This window comes from Lactuca saligna, chromosome 8 (genome assembly GCF_052625555.1).
Source record: "Lactuca saligna cultivar CGN05327 chromosome 8, ASM5262555v1, whole genome shotgun sequence".
NCBI classification, from domain to species: domain Eukaryota; kingdom Viridiplantae; phylum Streptophyta; class Magnoliopsida; order Asterales; family Asteraceae; genus Lactuca; species Lactuca saligna.
This window is the reverse complement of record NC_136424.1, coordinates 180,981,868-181,006,162: the sequence shown is the minus strand read 5'-3', so window position 1 is coordinate 181,006,162 and position 24,295 is coordinate 180,981,868. Positions and strand designations below refer to the sequence as shown.

The following is a 24,295-nucleotide window of genomic DNA, read 5'->3' as shown; positions in this document are numbered from 1 at the left end:
AATTCATTCCATTCTTGTTTTCTCTCAAAGACAATATTATCTTGCAAACTAATTCAAGATTTTTGTAAGTATTTCTCATCTAATATCATGTTCTTACAAATACATTTTTATGTTAGTTCATCAAATTTACATATTATTATGTGTTAAAAATGATTAGGATACGACTACCTCCAAGTGTTCTAGCTTAAAGATCATCACCGTCACCTCATTATCAAACCACAAATTCATATAAGGTGAGTTCATACCCCCACATTTTTAAGATTTTTCTATGTTTTATAGGGGGAATACAAATAAAACACAAGACTACTTGTGTAAATATACAAATCATTTCTTATGTTGTCTTATATTTTTGTAACGCCCTGATTCTCAGGTATTGATTTAAATAAGAATTCTTTTGTTTCCAAGGTCTACTTGACGAGTTGGTTGCCCTACTCGTTGAGTAATAGCGGGTTGGTTCACGAATTTAGTGGCCTACTCGCCGAGTCCAAGAAGGGACTCGACGAGTAGGAGCTGGCAGATGAAACCCTAAATTCCGCGGTTTTGCACCTTATTTAAAGAAGCACAAGCCTCCTTTGGCGTCTCTACAGTCCATTCATTATCCAGAAAGGCCCTAATTCGAGTGTGTGTGTATTCTTTGGAGGCTTAAGCTTGGAGGGAAGTTTTGGTGAAGGAATCACTTGGGAAGCAAGCTAGTTGAAGCAAGAGTTTATGGGTTTCAAGTTCTACATCAGAAAGGGCTCTCTTGAAGGTATTAGATCGTTTTTCCCTTGTCTTATTTTCTCCTAAACCCTTTTGTGCATAAGTTTAGGTAAGGGTTCTTGTGTTTAAGCCATGATATGAAGTTGTAACTTCAGATCTGGACTCCCCTTGGCTTCTAGATTCATAAAGCCATCAACATTGTCTAGTATGAGCCTTCTCTAAAGGATGTGACTTCATTGAAAGCTTAGTTGTTCCATTTTAGGGTCTTAAAGCCTTGCTTGCATGTAAAGTTCGCAACTTTATGTGATAAGCATGCCTAAGGAAGTTGGATCTGCAATTTGGGGCCTTGGCATAGCTTAAAAAGAGTCTACATGGTTAAAGGGATTAAGGGACTTGACGAGTCGCATAGTCGAGTCGGCGAGTCATATGAAGATAGGAATTGAACTCGACATGTTGGATGAATAACGTGGTGATTCCGATGAAGATTGTCGTAGACTTGATGAGTTGGATGAACAACTCGGCGAGTCGGTTAATGTTTCCCAAAATTGATGAATGCGTGTGAACCTATGGAGTTGCAAGAAGGAAAACTCGATGAGTAGCCTTAGGGTTTGATCGCAAACCATAGGAGCTCGATGAGTCACTCTGGGGACTCGGTGTAACGCCCGCAGATCCGGGCTAGTCAATTTAGAGGCAATAGGGGTCAAAAATGACTTTTCGACAAAAGATTATTTAGAATGAATAGTCTTAACCAAGTTTTAGAATATGTCACAAGGTTTCCGTACATATAAAGAACGCCGAAATCCGAGTTATAACGAAGAAGTTATGGCCCGACGAAGTTTTACGGCAAAACCGACACGGCACCGGAAGACGTAAATAGTGAATTTATGATAGAAGACTTTTTAGCCTTAGAATTCTAAACAAAAGTCGTAGAATATGTTAAACTAAGAGCGTCGATAAAAAGAACGCCCAAATCTGACTTCGTATGAGGAAGTTATGATTTTTCTAAGATTCGGCTTAGTAGTGTACAACACGAAACTCGAATTTTAGTTCGAGCGGTTTTTGGCTTACGTGAAATAAATGAGAGTTGAAGATCTCATTAATAGGAACTCAACGGTAAAAAGACAGATGAAAACAGAGTACGTATGAAGGAGTTACGAATTCTTCGCGGTCATTTAACAGTCTAAACGCCTCGTACTGTTAAATTTAAAATCGGTCGAGAATTAGCCAACAGAGTCAAAATGAAAGTTGTAGATATTATTTTTACCTACGCGTGGATATAAAGAACGTCAAAAACAGAGGTCGTATGTGAAAGTTACGGATTTTAGAAGTCGGAAGTGTGTTGTGCGAAAATGGGTGATGTGGCACAATCTTGGCCATTGCTTTCTCCCCAAGTCTTGCCACTAGATGGTGACATGTGGCACCAAGTTCAGCCATTTTCACCCTATAAATACCACCTCTCCCACACCTTTCCCATTTTTTCTTCTCTTTACTCTCTCTCTAGAACCTCTCTCTAGCCCCGAAATCCCCCGAAAAGCCTAGGGAACCTCCCTAGCACGAGGCGGAAGCCCCGGAGTGCTCGACGGCTCCGAGAAGAAGAGCTTTTCGGCTCGGAAACGCTGCTCCAAGCAAAGCCTGGTGTTCTATAAAACCCGCTGTAAGTGAGCTACGTCTACGCTATTTTTAATATAGTTTTTATTTAATTATATGAACGTTATTAAGAACATATAATAAATACTTGGGCTATTATTATGGGTTATATAAGTATTTTTTTTAACGCTTATATAATAGTAATAATAGCTAGACTATTAATTAGTCTCGGCGAATAATAAACTAAAATCTATTGGTGATAATACTAGGTTTCGTCGAAGGAAATTATTTTAAAGTAAACGAAGCGTTGTCCGAGTACCGAGTCACCACCTTCTCAGGTGAGTGCATGGTCCCTTTCATCTTACACATAGATATGAAGTATTTATTATATAATTTACGTGTTGTGAGTGCATGGTCCCTTTCATCTTACACATAGATATGAAGTATTTATTATATAATTTACGTGTTGTGAGTGCATGGTCCCTTTCATCTTACACATAGATATGAAGTATTTATTATATAATTTACGTGTTGTGAGTGCATAGTCCCTTTCATGAACATGATTTTAATACAAGTATTGATTGAAGTATTAATTATATGTTTATGTGCGAGTTAATTGATGTTGCTTGAAATTCGTGTTAAAGAACATACCTGATTATATTTGATAATTTAGGATAAAGAGTAGACCTAAATTAAATATGAGGAATATTGGGTAGTATATTCTTACGAGTACAAGTGAGTTAAACTCAGAGAATAGAAGTTAGTATATGTCACTTATCCGGGAGTATGGATTAGACATAGTCATTGTCCCTAGTCCGAGAATATGGATTAGGCATAATCATTCGTTGTTAATCCGAGAGTATGGATTAGCTATTGTCCCTAGTCCGAGAGTATGGATTAGGCATAATCATTCATCTTTAATCCGAGAGTATGGATTAGTCATTCGTCCCTAGTCCGAGAGTATGGATTTGGTAAATTCATTCATTTCTGATCCGAGAGTATGGAGTAGGTAAAACGACTAATCTTAGGTCCGAGAGTATGGATAGCCTCGTTGCGAGGATCAACGGGGTGGGATAAGAGTTGTTTATATATATGTATGGTGAAATTGTATATTTTGTGAATTTTAAACTATATATATGGTATAACATTGTGGGATTGAAATCCCTATGTGCTCACCAGGTTTCCCAACCTGACCCACTCAGTTTATTTATACCACAGGTGTTGATATGAAGTGACATTACACTGAGAGATTTAAAGAGATGTAGACCACTAGTGTGAATAATTGTAAGTTCTGTTTATGCTTATGTTCCTGTATTAACGATGACATCCCAAATGTTTTAAAATGAAATAAATACGTTTCTTCGAAAATGTTTTAATAACGTATTTACCATGTTTTTCTGGGAACAAATTCCGCAACCTTTTTATAAAATGAAGTACTCTGATTTTTATAAAGCATAAACAAAATCGGTCTTTTCTGGCCGTGATTTTGGGGATGTCACAGTTGGTATCAGAGCATTAGTTTAAGCGAACTAGGAATATGGATTTATTTCTAGACTTAAACTTAGAATGCTAAGCGATGATTGTGAGGTGTGAGCACTAGCTTATTTTAGGAATTATGCCTAAAATGCTTTTATGTGCTAAATACTTGTGCCTGATATGTTGTTAGTTGTTCGGATCTATGGTCTGTTGCCGACCGGATCTGGAAACCTTATGTGTTTAGGATTCTAAACGTACGACTACGATATTAGAACTAGCATATAAACGTTTTGGAGTGATAAGGATGATTTAACCGTCAATCCTAAGTAAAGATCTAGATTTACCTTATTTGGTGTATAGATCAAGATGGCAAGAACCCATAGCGGAAACGTGAATGCAAATGGGAACAGAAACCAACCCCCAGTGATTGAGCAAATACCGGTGATGGAAGCCGCCGCTGAGCCAGTCACAATGGCCGGAGTGCAAGCGATGATCCAAGCGATGTTGGATCGTCAAATGGAGGAAACTAGACGTTTGCTCCAGCAAAATCGTGAGGAAGCCACTATTCAGATCGAACAGCCCGAGTTGAACAAAGGGCAAACTGAGGAAGGAAACTACAGTGGGACTGTTGGTCAAGTCAACCCACCAATAGTTCGACAAAACAACCAAGATGAAGAGGTCGAGAGGAATGGATGCAAGTACAAGGATTTTCTGACTTGCAAGCCATCGACTTTCACTGGAAAGGAGGATCTGATCGGGGTCATGGATTGGATCTCGGAGATGGAGTTAGCCTTCATGACATGCGGTTGTAGAGGGAAGCTACAGACCACATTTGCAGTGCGTCAGTTTCGAGGAGGCGCTGTACGTTGGTGGAATACCTTGGGGAAGACTCTGAGCCCTAATGAGCCTCTGCAACTGACATGGGCAGAATTTCTGGTGCAATTCAAACGAAAGTACTGCTCAGCTCAAAACCTGCTTGAGCTAGAGAACCAGTTTCTAACCCTGAAGAAGGGAAGCATGTCAATCGATGAATACACCAACAAGTTCACAGAGAAGATGGAGTTCGCCTTGCGTCTTGTTCCGGATGAGCTGACGAAAATCGACAAGTACGCAAAAGGACTTCCATGGGAGTACGCGGTGCCAGTGCGTCAAGCACCTACTATAGAGGCAGCTATCTGGGCTGCCAAGTCTGTCGAAGATATGATCAAGGAAAGAGCCTCCAGCAAGATGGAGGTTGGCGAGAAGAGAAAGTTTGAAGGATCTTCAAGGTCCAGCGAGAAGAGAAAATTCTCGAAGTTTGAAGAAGGAACGCAATGGTGTGACAAGTGTAGAAAGAAGCACATCGGGAAATGCTCTAAATATACGACATGCTTTAAATGCGGGAAGACTGGTCATTACGCCAGCGAATGCACAACCAAGAGAGAAGTCTGCTTTAAGTGTGGAGAAGAAGGACACTTCAAACAAGATTGCCCAAAGAGAGAAGGGGCTACAGAGCCAAATGTACCACCAAAGCCAAAGGCGAGAGCATTTCAAATGATCCTTGACGAAGCAAATGACAATGCAAGGATTCAAGAGTGAAGGCTTGACATCCGAGGATCGAGTTATGGAGTAATCGTGTAGATAGTACCTCACGATGTAGCCCGTTAGAGGCATAGTCTAGGGTGAACTTGAACACCTATGTAACAGTTTCAAGAAATAATATAAAACCTTTGTTTTGTTATCTGATGTGTTAAGTTGTTGTATGGTTTTCTTGTATGGTGACTTGGAAAAACTGCGAGACAATACTTGGGACGAGTATGAGTAGGTGTGATTGGTAGTAGAGGCCTATACTACCGGAAGCACAGGACTCACACTTGGATCAGGGAAAGTCACAAGGTTACCAAGAAGCCAGTAATTGATTTCGTTTTATTCAAGTATGCCGTTACCATTGTTTCGGTAATGACTAAGAAGATTGTTGTTATCCCGACCCTAGTGGTCATATCACCTTGAGTCCGACTACGATGAGTAGGTTACGTTGTTCAGAGAACCAAGTTTGATATAGATTCCAACTTAAACCAAACGATTAATAATCAAAGCGATCAATAGAAGTATCGCGCTCGTTGGTAGCTAGAAATGCTACATGTTAAAGTATGATTATATCACATTAGAACATGAAGGAAGGCTTAGTCTATTTTAGAATTTAAGAGACCTGAGTCTAAACGTACATCACATGATGATAGGTCATAATTTGGAGTCTAATATGAGGTAGAGAGCAGGTGCACGATCAAGTACTGCTTACAGTCAATAAGTCTAAGAGATAGACTTGAAGGAATAAAGAAGTTATAATTATTACCTAGGATGAAGAGATGACGTATGGAGTCATTATACGATCCTTGTTTCGTTGATGATTCCGGGACGTAATCATTCTAAGGGGGAGATAATTGTAACGCCCGCAGATCCGGGCTAGTCAATTTAGAGGCAATAGGGGTCAAAAATGACTTTTTGACAAAAGATTATTTAGAATGAATAGTCTTAACCAAGTTTTAGAATATGTCACAAGGTTTCCGTACATATAAAGAACGCCGAAATCCGAGTTATAACGAAGAAGTTATGGCCCGACGAAGTTTTACGGCAAAACCGACACGGCACCGGAAGACGTAAATAATGAATTTACGATAGAAGACTTTTTAGCCTTAGAATTCTAAACAAAAGTCGTAGAATATGTTAAACTAAGAGCGTCGATAAAAAGAACGCCCAAATCTGACTTCGTATGAGGAAGTTATGATTTTTCTAAGATTCGACTTAGCAATGTACAGCACGAAACTCGAATTTTAGTTCGAGCGGTTTTTGGCTTACGTGAAATAAATGAGAGTTGAAGATCTCATTAATAGGAACTCAACGGTAAAAAGACAGACGAAAACGGAGTCCGTATGAAGGAGTTACGAATTCTTCGCGGTCATTTAACAGTCTAAACGCCTCGTACTGTTAAATTTAAAATCGGTCGAGAATTAGCCGATGGGGTCAAAATGAAAGTTGTAGATATTATTTTTACCTACGCGTGGATGTAAATAACGTCAAAAACGGAGGTCGTATGTGAAAGTTACGGATTTTAGAAGTCGGAAGTGTGTTGTGCGAAAATGGGTGATGTGGCACAATCTTGGCCATTGCTTTCTCCCCAAGTCTTGCCACTAGATGGTGACATGTGGCACCAAGTTCAGCCATTTTCACCCTATAAATACCACCTCTCCCACCCTCATTTTCTTCACACCTTTCCCATTTTTTCTTCTCTTTACTCTCTCTCTAGAACCTCTCTCTAGCCCCGAAATCCCCCGAAAAGCCTAAGGAACCTCCCTAGCACGAGGCGGAAGCCCCGGAGTGCTCGACGGCTCCGAGAAGAAGAGCTTTTCGGCTCGGAAACGCTGCTCCAAGCAAAGCCTGGTGTTCTATAAAACCCGCTGTAAGTGAGCTACGTCTACGCTATTTTTAATATAGTTTTTATTTAATTATATGAACGTTATTAAGAACATATAATAAATACTTGGGCTATTATTATGGGTTATATAAGTATTTTTTTTTAACGCTTATATAATAGTAATAATAGCTAGACTATTAATTAGTCTCGGCGAATAATAAACTAAAATCTATTGGTGATAATACTAGGTTTCGTCGAAGGAAATTATTTTAAAGTAAACGAAGCGTTGTCCGAGTACCGAGTCACCACCTTCTCAGGTGAGTGCATGGTCCCTTTCATCTTACACATAGATATGAAGTATTTATTATATAATTTACGTGTTGTGAGTGCATGGTCCCTTTCATCTTACACATAGATATGAAGTATTTATTATATAATTTACGTGTTGTGAGTGCATGGTCCCTTTCATCTTACACATAGATATGAAGTATTTATTATATAATTTACGTGTTGTGAGTGCATAGTCCCTTTCATGAACATGATTTTAATACAAGTATTGATTGAAGTATTAATTATATGTTTATGTGCGAGTTAATTGATGTTGCTTGAAATTCGTGTTAAAGAACATACCTGATTATATTTGATAATTTAGGATAAAGAGTAGACCTAAATTAAATATGAGGAATATTGGGTAGTATATTCTTACGAGTACAAGTGAGTTAAACTCAGAGAATAGAAGTTAGTATATGTCACTTATCCGGGAGTATGGATTAGACATAGTCATTGTCCCTAGTCCGAGAATATGGATTAGGCATAATCATTCGTCGTTAATCCGAGAGTATGGATTAGCTATTGTCCCTAGTCCGAGAGTATGGATTAGGCATAATCATTCATCTTTAATCCGAGAGTATGGATTAGGCATAATCATTCATCTTTAATCCGAGAGTATGGATTAGTCATTCGTCCCTAGTCCGAGAGTATGGATTTGGTAAATTCATTCATTTCTGATCCGAGAGTATGGAGTAGGTAAAACGACTAATCTTAGGTCCGAGAGTATGGATAGCCTCGTTGCGAGGATCGACGGGGTGGGATAAGAGTTGTTTATATATATGTATGGTGAAATTGTATATTTTGTGAATTTTAAACTATATATATGGTATAACATTGTGGGATTGAAATCCCTATGTGCTCACCAGGTTTCCCAACCTGACCCACTCAGTTTATTTATACCACAGGTGTTGATATGAAGTGACATTACACTGAGAGATTTAAAGAGATGTAGACCACTAGTGTGAATAATTGTAAGTTCTGTTTATGCTTATGTTCCTGTATTAACGATGACATCCCAAATGTTTTAAAATGAAATAAATACATTTCTTCGAAAATGTTTTAATAACGTATTTACCATGTTTTTCTGGGAACAAATTCCGCAACCTTTTTATAAAATGAAGTACTCTGATTTTTATAAAGCATAAACAAAATCGGTCTTTTCTGGCCGTGATTTTGGGGATGTCACACTCGGCTAGTGGACGAGTATCTTGAGGAGCTCGGTGAGTAGCCGAGGGTACTCGACGAGTAAGGGTCAACATGGACTGTTGACCTTGACTTTGACCAGGGGGTTGACTAGTTGACTTATGGGGTACCTTTGGAGGTCAAGAACTTACGAGTATGGTTCTATTATGATAATAGGTGGTGAAGTTTGTGGCCGTGATCTGAGAGTTGGAGTTTAGTTACCGAGCCGACATTTGCAAGGTGGGTTATCCTCATTATACTAAGGGGTCAAAGGCACCAAGCCCGGCCTATTGGATTTGATATCTTAGTAGTTACTGATATTTTGAGTTTGAGTTAGTAATACATGCTCAGTGGTTAAGCCAGTTAGGTAGATATGTATGACTACCTGTTTTGTTGTATGATTATCTGCATGCTCAGTGGTTATGTTAGTTATGTTATATGTTGATATGTTATGTGGGATGGGTTGAGGTGGGACTGCTTTGTGCGGTAACCAACAAACCCAGGAGCATTCCAGTTATGGGCTAAGGGAGACTTGTATTGTGGGCTCGATGGCAAGCTATATGTGAGTTGTGGGCTCGCAAGGCAATCCATACTCACACTGTGGGCCTAGGGGGTAATCTAGTCTGTAAAGCTGTGGGCCCGTTGCATTCTTTTTTCAGTTTGTTATGTTATGATGTTGCTGTCACCATTATGTGGACTGTATGTGTATCGGTATTTTGGGGGAACTCACTAAGCTTTCGGGCTTACAATTTCAGATTATTGTTTTAGGTACTTCAGGGGATCGGGGCAAGGCAAACGCGTGACTGTACAACTCCTCACTTTTTGTGAATTTGTTTATGGGATACTCTGATATGATATATTTTGAAAACAAGTGTGTAATATTTAATGGATTTGAAATGTTTATAAAAGTTTAAATTGGCTTGAGTTTGTTTGGGTGTTACAATTTTATATATAAATTTATGTGAAAATGTTAGTTACATAAAATAACGTTGCTACTAAAATTATAAACTTTTCACACAAGGTTGCTAAAACGCAACAGTTTTCATTTCATCAGAACGTACATTTACAAACTATAATAGGTATGGTTTGTGGAAATATTCACGCTATTTTACCCTTTGGGGACAAATAAATAATTATACAAAAATATGATTATTTTTATGCGACGAAAAGGTAATACATACAAGAAAAAGGATTTTCATTTCATTTGACGTAAACCTATTAATGAATAAATTTGTGAGACATTTGGCTTCATGGTGATTTTTAAGTACTGCATAAAGTCCTATAACTGTAACCAGAATCTCTTGTAGGGAGAGCATGATACTTGTATATAGAAATATATGGGACTGATAATCCCGAACCTAAACTGTTAGCTACAGTTAGACCGACAGGTCTGGGGTGACAAATGTCATAACATTCCGACACCTAAAGAACGTCGTTACAGGACGACTGAGTCACTAGCATGGTTATAATAAATCGCATGGGGTATTAACAATACATTTGGTTTACGAAGCTAACAAATACAATTACTTAAATGGTTTTATATACGTATAAAACTACATATTCTATTTTAAGTATGGAAAATACTTATACATTTCGCTCTTGGAACAATTAAGACTATAATTCATTTTACAGAAAATATTGGATTTTCTAGAAAAAGCACTATTATTTTTACGAACAACGGCTTACAACTTATTTATGAAAAATATCAGATTTTCTAGATACAAATACGATTTCTTACATGAAAAGGCATACATTTTCTTAGACAAAACGTTTATGAACTCACCAACTTAATTATTGACACTTTTTCAAAATGACTTGTATTCTCAGGGAATCAGTAATACATGTAATCACCAAATTTTGAGGACGGGAAGCTAAGGTGCCAGTTAAAAACTCATTTTGTCATCATATTGTAATTTATTTGGAAACATGTAACTTGTGCAACAATGTAACCATTTAGATTATATTTATGATGGGTGTCTTTGCTTTCTTTACTATTACTCAACTGTTATGATACTGTACATGACGTTATCCGCCCTCGGACGTTTCCGCGGTTTGGGGGTGCGACAGATTGGTATCAGATCATTGTTTATAGTGAACTAAGTATATCAAACCACGTAAGATATAAAAACTATAAATACAATGGGACTAAAATACTCTGAAGTAACATTTTGTACAAGTATACTTTAAAATATTATGATATTTTTATAAAAGTATAAGTACAATCATACTCACTAGTTCAACATCATAATGGTAACAAAACAAAAAGTATTGAGATGAGTTGAACACTACGAGCAGGCATCGAGGTATGTAATCAGATCAGTGATGAATATAGCCTGATCAACTATATTTATCCGCGATGTGATCAACGTATGCCGAGGAATGGTCATGGTGAACAACAAGTCTAAAACATACCAACTCCTCATACCAATAAACTCTAGAATCAAACATAAAAGTTTAAAAATACTATAGGAGTATTTATGATACTATAAGAACCATAAAAACAATATTTAGACCACGATATAAAAACTAGTAGTCGTAAGTAACCTTCTCGCCAGAATAAATCAAATCCTTCACATAAAAGCTAAAGACCCTTATTGGTAGATCTATAATTGCAAGGTGCATGCGTTAAGGTTATATATAATTAAGGTTCTATAGACTTAGCGTTTGTGATTTCTGCTTTAAATCCTGTTCCTTATTTAGTTGTGGGTTTAGAGTGGAGCTACTTATCCGACGGTCTATTCAATCTTGGTTATATACAACATGTATACACTAAGTAATTATAGGAGGACCCGGTATGGGCCACAAATTTTATTAAAAATATTGCTATTTAAAATTTATTTTCCCTAAAAAACACTACAACTTAAGTTTTCATATATTTCTCATATCCTTAATCTTGCACAGACACAATGGCTAGATTTCATGTACCTGGAGACCCATATTTCCCTAACCAGGGAAATGGTGGTCGGGTAGAAGAGGATCCTGAGCAAATAATGGAGGAGGACCCCGAAGACGATTCAGAGGAAAAACACGATTCAGAGAATCAGGACGACAACGACTCGAAACCAGAGGTCTACAATCCACCATAGGCTGTCCAAAACCCTATTCCCATATGGAATTTTCAGAGCCCGATGCCTTGATTGGCAGTAGATTTGAAAAGATGGAACTAGGAACACGGATAACGCTCACCCTATGGTATGGAACGAGGTTTCTAGAACCTCGATAGAGGGGGCTCAGCAGACAGGGCTCTCTTTGTCGCATCGCTCACGATGGTGAAGAAGCTAGGGCATCCGCCCACCACATCATGGAAATTTGTGCGACAATCGAAATCATCGCAATTCACCTTCCTTGCCTGGATGAAGACCATGATCAAACCAGGGACCACACTGAGGCTCTTCAGGAAGAAGTGACTGCAGTTTGAGCCGAGGTTAAAATTTTTTGGGAAACGTCAAGCTGCATTAGAAGGACGTATGATAGTGGCAGAACGCCAAGTGGAGGAATCCATAACAGAGACTAAGGCAATGCAAAATTTCGTAACTTCATTTCATGGCCCTCAGAGCAACACCTGCCATGAGTGGTGCACACACTACTCGCATTTTGATATAGACTAGGTTTATGAATAGGCATTGGTGCTACTCTTTGCTATATATATTCGACCCTATGATTAAGTGACTCCACTATTTGGGGGTTTGTAATGTTGTCAAAAAATTCTTTTACATTAATGTAATGTAGACCTACATCGAGGTCAAAATTTCCAAAAACACTGTGTACTAAATTATATCAATGAAATTGGCATGCATTTTATTTCATTGGGAGTGTTTCTACAAGTTTCATAACATTAGTTGTACAAATGGTTTACTCATGGTGAATCTATGATTGCTTAATGTATACGTCAGAGTTCTATATAATTAAGATCCTATAGACTTAGGATTGGTGAGTCCGCTTTGAGTCCCATTCCTTGTTTGATTTTGGGATTAGGGTAAACCCACTTATCTGATGGTCTATTCAATCTTAATTATATATAGCTTGTATACACCAAGTGGTTTTTAGAAGAACCTGGTATGGATCAAGGCACAAAATTTAATTTGAGTAGTCACTATTAAAATTCATAAGTTTATTTTACATAGAATTCTGTTATGAATTGTTTGCAAGTACTTTAAAGTCGGAACATAATATATAGAACTGATATAATCTAGTTCCAAGACATCCGATTTGTGACTAATATGGAAGACTTATCATCATTCATCTTTGAACTTTGTGGCAAAAGTATGCCACCAAGAAATTTAAACAGGCGCAAGAACAACACCAAAACAACACCAGCACTACCGCCACCACCTCCACAATTCGACCCTGCCATTTTCAAGCCTGCTGTAATGGCTGCTGTGGCAGCTGCCATATCATAAATCATCACTAACGCTACTAGTGAAGCAGGAAATGGTGCTACAAATTCTAACCAGGGAGACAGTCAGGGACGCACAAGAGGATGTTCCTACAAAGACTTCACTAATGGCAAACCCAAATCCTTTAATGGAAACAGAGGTGTCATCAGTCTAATGTAGTGGTTTGAGAAAACTACATCAGTCTTCGAAATCTGTGCATGCCCTGAAGCTAGAAAAGTAAATTTTGCAGCTTGCACTTTCTCTAAGAAGGCCCTTACCTATTGGAACAACCATGTTAAGTCATTGACCCTCCAAGTGGAAAATTCAATAAGCTGGGAATAATTGAAGACTTTATTGTTGGAAGAGTATTTGCCAAGGGGTGAAGTGCAAAAGCTGGAACAAGAGCTACAAAACTTTAAAATGACAGGCTCTGACATTGCAGCCTATTCTGCTAGATTCAGTGATCTAGCCGTATTGTGTCCTGGGATGGTCACCCCGAAGAGTAAGAAGATGGAAATATACATTTGGGGACTATCCCCCCAGATTCAAGGGAACGTGTTAGCTTTAAACCTGATTACTTTTGACAGTGCCAAATGCTTGGCCGAAAGACTCATCGATCATGGAATCTACCAAGGCATCATGGCCCCCGTCCCCCACTACTAGAAAATCAGCCTTTTACGACGCGCAAACAATGACACGCGGTAATTTACGATACGCAAAACTGGGCGCTCTAAAAATAATGTCATCTCTTCTAAAATTTGAAGGATAAAGGGCGCGCTTTTGTGCGTGCCCTAAAATTAATGTCCAACAAAAAAAAATTAAAAACACGGAGGGCACTTATTTAAAAATGGGCATCGTCTAGAAATGTCGCTTTATATTTTTTTAATGAAAGGCGCGTTCTTTAATTTTGCAGCTGGGGGAAACGAAAATCCCAAAAGTTTGAAAGGCCGCCATTGTTATCCTCTACCTTATTTCTTTTTTTCTTTTCTATCTCTCTTTATATCTCTCTCACTCTAATACCCAAAAAAACCCTAATTTCATCACCACTCCTCTTTTCTCCCGCAACAAAATCGCAATATCGCCAAAAATCTATGATCCCGTCTTTTGAACAGATCAAACCCACAGGGGTTCTCGATTTCTCTATGTTGATGTGTGGTGACACGAACAAAAAAAGAGTGTAGCGATTCTACCTTTCAATTTCATTTTTCGGATGCTTCAAATCGACTATTGTTTTATCTCTCACAGGGGTTTCTTTATGCGTTCCCTTCACCCTCATTGATGTCGTTTTCCAAGGCCAGTCTGGATAATCAGCATCATTGATAAGTGGATGCTTGCATTATTAACTCCTCTCAACCTTATATCAGCCTCACGTGATAATGTGATTCACGAAACGACGTCGTTTGCTGTTGAAAGTTGCCTTCTTGCTTGCTTCCGGTCAGCCTGACATCACATTGATATGGAAGACTTGGTGGTGGGTTTTCCTTGTGGCCGGTGGAGTTTCTCCTAATGACGCTTTCCACTCTTACATCCCCTTTAATCGACACCTCTTCTTCTTTGCTGCTTACTCACCCTAAATCAGGTAATACCGATACCGACCTAGCGGTGGGGTTTCCTTCTTGACGGTGGTGGAGTGTTTCCCCAAAGCTACTTTGATTCAGTTCATCTTTATATTCTATTTGATTAGGGGTTCTTGTTACTAACCAAATAGTAGCCGGATGGGGAAGAAGCATCAGGGGAGGTAGGAGGTAATCATAAAAAAGCGACTTCAAACTGTTACACTTTCTGCTCTTATTATTATACTAACCAAACATTATGAATTTGTTGTGCAGATAAAATCTTCCTATGGAATCTCAAGGAATCTTTTAATTAAATTCAAAGATGATACGTTTGATCCACCTTAGCTCAGAGTCTGCCATTAGTTCAGTGTTGGATATGTCAATTCGTTCACTCCCTGGTGATCATGGACTTCCTTTACAACAGGTTTGGCTATTGTTGTTTCTGTTTGACTTATTGACTTAATAATATATCTTGTGTTGTAATTTGTAAACCTATTTGCATTGATCAGGATTTGCCAGATGTCCCACAGGGAATGGTGGATGCTGTTAACAGGGGTGGAGAGCTATTTTCAAATTTAACTGCAGGGACACTTGAACAGATAACTTAAATGTTCCAAATGAGCAGCTAAAAATCCCAAAATCTCCCCCTATGAATGATGAATTGAGAGTCTCAACTGGCTCAAGAACTCTTGAACCTGTTGCATGTAAGTAATACTGTTTCTTATTCTTTTACACTTTTTAAAACAATCTAATTTGGTTTAAATATTTGTTCAACAACTTTTTGCTTTTTCCCAAATTTTTTTCATTGTTGTTTCATTTTAGAGTATAACATTAATATATGCCCGAAAGATGCATAATTTTTTACCTGTTACCATGGTTGTGGAAAAACTGAAATGTTGTTGTTGCATAAATGACCATTTTACCCTTATGTGATACCTTAAAAATTAAGTTGCCACAAACGTTTGCTGCAGCAGAAGGTGTGATTCGAGGAAGATCATACAACATTAGGCTTGATGACCAAGTTCTACTAAGATTCTCACCCACAAAACCTGAATCAACTTATTACTTTGGTGATATGGTAAAAATAAACCTTTGTAATTGTTTTTTGACTTAATTTAGACAGAATAGCTTACTGGGTTAAGCAAAAAACATGGCTTAATGTATTTGGGCACTACTTGTTTAGCAATTTACATTTACACCCCCCCCTTTTTTTTTCCTCCAGACAACTCCTCTCATGTTCTCCCTTCATGGTGGTCTAAGAAGGTTTTACATTATTTTAACGATATTTTTCTTATAGTTGGATTTGAAAACTGAAGTCTAATAGCTTCTTAAGATCAAAACTAGTGTAAAACCTTCTTAGGTTAACATATTTGTTAGAGTTGAAATTTATTCACAATCAAAACAATTCGGAACTACTATGTCCGGTTAAAATTACTATTAATAGTATTTATGATTAAATTTCATGATCAATCTAAGTTTCTAATCTTATTGTAATTAAGTATATTTTCATATGTATTGTTATTTATAGAAAGTAAAATCTGATTTATAGCTGTTCTTAAATAAAGTCATCTGTTATTTACCATCATTTCTATATAGGCTAATATGTTCATTTACTCATTTTCCGACGGTTCATTCAGTATGGCACTTTAGACATACATCATTACCCATTCAACCTATTTTCATTGTTAAAACTACTATTAATAGTATTTATGATTAAATTTCATGCTATTTTTTTGGGGTACAATTCTCTCTTTTTTTTGGTGGACTTATGGATTTGACTTGATGGCAGAAAGGAGATAGAACTCTGCCTCATGAACCAGTACAAACTATTGCCCCACCTCCCCTTGAAGTACAGTTGTAATAGGTGGCTTCCCCTGCTGTAGTTTTAACATGGTTAGCTTGAACCAATACAAGCTAACCATGATGGAGCTTCAGTTAGAAGCCCTGTGGAGTCCAATAACAAGGATCTTGAAGTTGTGACTATGTCTGCTGGAATGAACACCATTAAAAGAGAAGCATATGAGGATAAAGCAACAACTAATGCACAAGCCACACCTACAATAAAGGAAACTCCATCGGTTCCTCCCCCTACAAAAGAAGAGCAAAGAATTATTGCATTTCCTCCTAAACAGGAACATGAGGTAAATGAGGGTGTAATGTACAAGGGTAAGGCAGTTGCATCAGGATTTGATGTTGTCCCTGAAACTGTCCAATAGATTGACTTCACAACCAGGGAACTTACCTCAAACAAAAGATCTGGACCCTTCCAGAAAGTACCATGGTCCACTGTTTGCTGGATTTGAATCTAGAGAGAAAAAGGATAAGGTCGGATCTTGTTTTGAGGTTACTTATATACCCCTGAATCAACTTATTACTTTGGTGATATGGTAAAAAAAATAAATCTCAAACCATCTTATTTTCCTTAATCCATATCCTTTCTTTGGTTGAATTACTTATATACCCCTGTGGATTTCTGATCACAGATAGGTGGAACTCTTACCTTTTTCCACGAGGAAGAAACTAGAAGATGTCTTGAGGTACTAACATAACAAGTATAACTTGCATTTTTTGTTCCATTGACATCAGTACAAGGGTATTTACGTCTTTTAACTCGTTTGGTTCATCTGTTCCAGCTTTCAGTATCCTTGGAGTTATCCGAGACTATAAGTCATCGCTCTGCACATCCTTCTAGAAAATATTCCCCAACAATTACAAAGGTTTATCATCTGATTCTTTTGGATTTTTTAATTTTATTTAACTTATCTAAATTTATATATACACATATCCCAACAAACATACACATTACATCTCCTTCATCCTTCTCTATTTGTGATGAATTGTCCAAGAAAGGAAGAACAATAATGCCAATTGAATTTCAGGTTCCATTTTGTATTATTGGATTACAAAAATAACACCATTCCGTTAAAGAGGTACTGTTTAGAATCTTGCATGTATATATGACTATATATACTTCATACAAGTTTAAATGATACTGTTCAATAAATATAGTTACTTTCTACTACTTTGTGACGTTTTTCCCCTGACACTTTAAATAACAGAGCAAGGAGAGCATTCTAAACATTCTGGAAACTTTAAAAGAACAGGGATATGGGTACACAGAAGATTTTGGAAGTTTTAGTCATGTTTCTTGTAGATGACTTGGTCGTTCACTTTGCAACAAAGCCTCCATCAGTTGGTATGTGTTGTTATGTTCTCTCTAGTCTTTACTTACACTGATTTTACTCAAAGTGGCATATTTCTATCTGTGCTTGTGCTTGACATAACAAGTGCTATTGGCTAATTGTTGTTCCTTTGAAGGGGTATGATTCTCATCACATCACTGAAGAACATCTAGGTGGAAAAATAATATCACGTTCTGTTCTTCTTTGTGCCTTTGAAACTACAGGAGATGCTGGAGCCCTTAGAGAACCTAAGGACAAACTGGAGAAGTGAGTTGAAGAGCTGACATGGAGATTAGACTTTGAAAAGCATTTTAGGGTATATTTTTTATATTTCTTGTATCTAATTAGCTTGTAAATTTTTGTTACAACTATTGATTTGTTTTATCTTTCCATGGAACGATTATTTGTATGACATTAAATTTTATATAACGGATTTTATTTTTTGTATATGATATTTTATTTTCTATTATTAGACATTAAATACAAATTTAATTTGAAAATTAGTAAATCTATAAATAATATTTTTTTAACATTTAAAATTATGATACGCAAAAATGTGTGTCATCTTCATTTATGACATGGCCTTTCTTGACAGGGGCTTTCTTGATACGCATTGCGTGTCATTAACACGCGTGTCGTAAGGTTACGAAACGCGAATGCGTGTCGTCTTCCTTTATGACAGGGCCTTCCTTGATACGCATTGCATGTCGTAAACGTGCGTCGTAATTGCGCGTCGTAAATGAGCGTCGTAAATGCGCGTCGTCTCTATTTATGACAGGGCCTTGCTTGACGCGCATTTGCGCGTCGTCTGAGCCTTTTACGACGCGCAATAAGCATCGTAAAAGGCTGTTTTTCTAGTAGTGCCCGAACAAAAGAAAGGGGGCGACAATAAAAGAAAGTTCTAGAAAAAAAGAAGAACCGGCCAACACAGGACCCCGCCAAGAAGAAACAAAATTTTGTTGTTCACGCTGCCACCACCCATACCACTGTAACGCCTTGAAATGCAACAAGTGCTGCTTCCACCATACACTCGCTTGTTGGGAAACACACTGTAATAATTGCAACAAAAGGGGCATACAACCCGTTTTTGTAAGGCGCCAACCCAACAAATGACCCAAGCCACCAATACTAGGGTAATCCGAGCCTGCTACGACTGTGGAGAGTCTGGGCATTTCAAAAGAGTGTGCCCAAAGGCAAGAAACACTAATACCGATGGTGTGGGAAGAGCGTTGACCATAAGGCACGGAGAAGCAGTTGAAGATCCCATGGTGGTTACCGGTACGTTCCTCCTCATGATGGATCATTCCGAATGTGCATCGACTACCGGGAGTTGAATAAACTTACAAAAAAAACCGATATCCCTATCACACCCCGAACTAGGACGATGGAAACGCTCGATAGCGGATGACTTCATTGTGTAGTATCATAACAATTGAATATGAATGAAACATAACAACCAAACAGCAAACATTAAAGATACCAACATACATTGTTTACAAGTCGTACAAGTTCATGAAATTACACAACATAACATAATGTATAATATGTCAAAAATACAACAAGTATCAAAGATCTATAGCCCAAAATACCTGCTCATTTAGTCCCTGAGAATACAAGTAGTTTTGAAAAATGTCAGCATAGAATGTTGGTGAGTTCATAAGCATGTTTGTATGAAATTTTTTATAAGATATTTGTTTGTAATAATTTGTAAAACTCTAGAAAATTCGATATTTTCTATGAAAAATGGTTTGTGAGTCTCGTTCTAAAACTGTGAATAATTGCATGCATGTCTGTTGTTTTTTGTTGTTTGTAATTGTAAAGAGTGCATTCCTAGAAAATCACATATTTTCTGTCGTGTGAAAAATTGTAGTCTTAAACCCTAAGACTGGAGTGGTGATAATGGTGTACTGGACAATGAAGCGTAGTTTTGTATTTAATAAAACTAGTGAAGTGTATATATTTTCCCGTAAATCCACAATAATGTTGTTAATCCCTATGTGAGTCGTTACAACAATGCTTGATGTGACTAATATGCCTGTCATGACATACTTCAGGCGTCAGTTTAAGTAAGATATTTGTCAACCTAGACTAGCCCCGTCTAGCTGTAGCAAACAACTCAGGTGTGGGGGTGTCCACCCGTATAGATCTGTACACAATTACCTCTCTCTCCCTCCAGGAGAATCTGGTTACAACTACATGTATTACGGTGTACACTAGGTAAGTACGGTGAGGAAGTCTCACAAGTTCCTTAACAGATTTACGCGAAATTTAACTCCCATTATTGAATAATGAAAATAACATTACTAGTGTGCATTCATGACTGCAGTTTTATGGCACGCGTTTTACAGCTTTATGAAATACAACTTATAACTTGTTCTTTTAACAGCTTTATGATGGACAGATTATGCCATATGGTTTTTCTGTCGTAATATTCTGTTTTGTATGTTATTTCGGTGAGATTATTTATAACACTTTTTGAAAATAATCTTTAATTAACATGTCATATTGCATACTTTGTCAAGTTTTAAGCCACCCAAATTTAGTGTCGACATAGTAAAAATGGTTTTCTAATAAGATTAATATTAGCAAAATATTAAATCTTGTAGCTTGTTTAAAACACCTAGTTTGGTGTGACTTAGGAAGTCATGATTTTTCTACAAAACACATATATGACCACGAAACTTATTACATTCAAATATTTGTATAACTATAGTGTTAAATATATATATATATATATATATATATATATATATATATATATATATATATATATATATATATATATATATATATATATGTCCAAAGTTAACATGTTGAGCGCAACACATATCCACAAGATTTCATGCAACATATGTATTAACAAACACTTTTATCATGATTTTTTTGAAGACGTATGAGATAAACTACATGTTCATGCAATTACCAAAAGGTTAAACACATAACACATTGGTCCATGCAATTATCCAACGGTTAAACGAAAACTTGACTTGTATTCCCCCCCCCCCAAAAAAAAAGAAGTATGAAAAAATCAAAGGTATGAAGCTCACCTTGGTTGATTTTCGAGATGTAGAAAAGGAAGAAGGAGATTTTTGAGACTAGTTTTGTCTTGGAGAGGTCACTCGAAAATGGATGTTTCTAAGAGCTTAACAGACAACAAAAGTGTGTAAACAAGAAGTTGTTATCATAAAATGCTTAGAATTTCAAGGGCTACATGAAGTTCTTACCAAGATTTAGAGTTTTTGGAGAAGATCCCTTTTAAAGATGGCAAACACACACACACAAAATCTAGAGGGAGGATGAGAGAAGTTTGAGATTTGAGAGAAGAGGTGAGAGGGTGTTCTTGATACTAAATGAGGGAATAATTAAATTGTGAAGTGTGAGAGAGGGAGGGGGTCAGCCGATTCTAGGAGATAGAGGGAGAAAGAAGTTGAAATTTTTTGCTAAATGATGTGAGGGTAGCATGGATGTATGGAGGATTAAACCTGGGTGCATGTGGAGTAATAAGGAGGTGGCACCCTTATTATCTATTCCATTTTCCTTTTTTTTAAGACATAACTGAACCATAAGATTCTCGGCCCAAAGGGTGTCCCAAAAATAGTGGGCTTCGATTTTTGGCTTAGCCCAATAGGAATTTTTGGCTCAATATATGTTTTCGGTTCATTAAAGCCCAAAGGTAGGATTTTTTGGCCCAATAAGGCCTAAAGAAGGGTTTTCGGCCCAATGTAAAATCCCAATAGATGTTTTCGGTCCAATGAAGGAGTTATCGGCCCAATCGACCCAATGAAGAAATATAGGTCCAATAGGGGTTTTGGGCTGAGAATTTTTGGGCTAAGGCTCAAAATTGATTCAACTTAGCTATTGGATCGATTTTTTGGGCTTATATGAGGTTTTTTCAGCTTGAATCACAATGTATGAAGGTATGAACTTAAACAACATTGTAGTTTGAATTTCACTAAATAGGATGTTGCAAGGTTACATGGAGGAAATTGTCTTGTACAAGGATCAACATCTTAACCCTAATTTGCTTGTTGTGACATCATCCCCTCATTAGAGGGAATATCTTCTCGAAATTTGTTCTGGAGTAGCCTTCAAGAACCAAGGGAAAAGATGAGAGTATTTTTTTCATCATCTGATCGTCGCGTTCCCAGGTGATCTCTGGTCCTCACTTGGCGCTCCATTGGACCTTCACAATGGGAATGCGACTTTGCTTGGTTTGTTTCACTTCTCTATCCATGATTTCAACTAGTTCCTCAACGAAGTGGAGATTTTCATTGTAACATACACGTTTTGAAATCGTGTTTTGTAACGAATAAAATTGTGAAATACTATGTGAAATTGAGTGTTGAGTTCTAACAAATGGTTTTTACTAGAAATGAAGTAAAACTATGTTTAGAATCACTCAGAAAATATTGGAAACCTTATGAGATTCCAATTAAAAGCCAAATAGTGAAATTTAGCGAAAATATAAAATTTTAAATAAGTAAAATTTTATTATTTGATGTTGTAGAGAATCTTGTTAGAAACTTGTAGGCGAAAACCTCGTCGAAATCCGAGTTATAACGAAGAAGTTGTAACCAACTGAAGATCCGCGACAAAACCGACACGACACCAAATGATGTAAAAACTGAGTTTTTGATAAACTACTTTTTAGCCTTAGTAATCTAAATGAAATTCATAGTATTTGTTAAACCGAGAAATTCGATAAAAAGAACGCCAAAATCTGACTTCGTATGAGGAAATTATGATTTTTCGAAGTTTCAACTTAGCAGTAGACAGCTAAAAACTCGAATTTTAGATCGAGCGATATTTGACCGATACATCCTAAATGAGAAACGAAGATCTCATCATTTGTAGTATAACGGTAAAATGTATGACAAAAACGGATGTCGGTTGAAGAAGTTATGAATTTTTAATGGATTTTCCTGTCCCGATCTGTTAAAAATAATAATATTAAAAATAAATCAAAATTAGCTGACGAAGTCTAAACGAAAGTTGTATAGCGTAATTTTAGCTACGCGTGAATATAAAGAACGTCAAAAATAGAGCTCGTATGTGGAATTTATGGATTTTAGAAGTTCGGGGCCCGAAAACCGAGAATTTTCGCATGAACAGTGTTCGGACACGTCACCTCGCACGAAGCAACAACGTCACCGGAGATGTGGCCTAAACCGAAACCGACGCGTGTCGCTTACCGATTCGACCGAAGTGCGAGCCAATGAACTTCCGATGCGTCTCGCTGCAGTGTCCGAACCTCGCTCCTCCACGTCTCGCCTACCTCTCGTATATGAAGCTACGTCCGAGCCTCGCAGCAGCCTTGTAGCCCTCGCACTTCTTGCCGCGTGTCCGAACCTCGCATGAGCCATGTATCCCCTCTGGATCTGAGCTTCGTAGCTATGACGTGGAGCTTCCTCAGCCAAGCAATCCTCGGTCTCGCACCCTATAAAAGGGAGACCTGCGAGACTTGCCGACTAACTTTGGAAATTTGCCACTTTTAGCCACTCTTTCCATATTTTCTCCATTTTGACTTTCCCCGAAGCCCCGATATCAGTTTTAGCACCTGAAACACGTCCTAAGACCCCCCAGAAGCCCAGAAATTTTATCTTTTTGGTTTTGAAGCCCTACCTTCGCAGAGCCCGGTTTTCAATTAAGCTCCCGGTTTTCAACATAGAAAGTCATATTTAAAGCCGAAGTGCTGTCCAAATTACTATTTTAACCATCGGTTAACTTAAGGTGAGTTCAATATATAGGAAAAATTGTATGTTATGTGTTATATGTGCTATGTGCTTTTCAATGTTATTATTCTGAGTTATTTTCCCGTGTTATTCGCTATGTTTATAGCAATTGTAATACCTTTGACCATGTAATCAATGAAAGGAATTAGATTCACATTGGTACTGGTACGTAGCCTCTGTCCATGTAGAGCATGTCTCCGTAAGAGAATGACTTCTATTCTATGGCATTGGCAAAAGGTTAGACAGGACTATAAGCCTGAAATCTAACAAGATGTTAATTAGAAATTTGCATGTCTTCTATGCCATTTGAGCCAAAGTTTTATTGATGTATATCAAGCATTGAAAAGTATATCTTTGAATAAAGTCTTTGATTGATATGAAATCTTGTCACATGATTTCTCATATGTCTTGTTGTTCCTCATTGCATTTGCCACATTGAAGTATATATATGGCATAACGTTATATTGTGTCTATTATTGAACTCACTAAGCTTCACCGCTTACCCTATCAATGTTTAACAATTGCAGGTGATAAGTAACTAGTATGTTCACATATTGTTGAAAGATTTAGAATAGTTTGTAATAGTACTTTTGTACTTCATTTTATGTTTGTATAAATTACAATATCCTGGGTTGTTATGTAATATATATACCACTTTGTAATAGACGGTTTGTATCCAATAGTTTGTAATTCCCTTTATCAATGTAAAATATTGCTTTTATGAATATGCAAATAGCATGTTTTGGAGTAATAATATTGTGAAGCATGAAAGTTTGGGTCTTTC

The 24,295-nt window shown here is 37.4% G+C and overlaps 1 long non-coding RNA gene across 1 annotated transcript; it reads left to right on the top strand.

The window, feature by feature from the left end:
- Positions 1-15,200: 15,200 nt before the first annotated feature.
- Positions 15,201-17,124, top strand: LOC145008798 (uncharacterized). Its single transcript, XR_013663639.1, has 3 exons — positions 15,201-15,301; positions 15,569-15,675; positions 17,081-17,124. It is a non-coding gene; the product is annotated as an uncharacterized LOC145008798 (long non-coding RNA).
- The last annotated feature ends 7,171 nt before the right edge of the window (positions 17,125-24,295 follow it).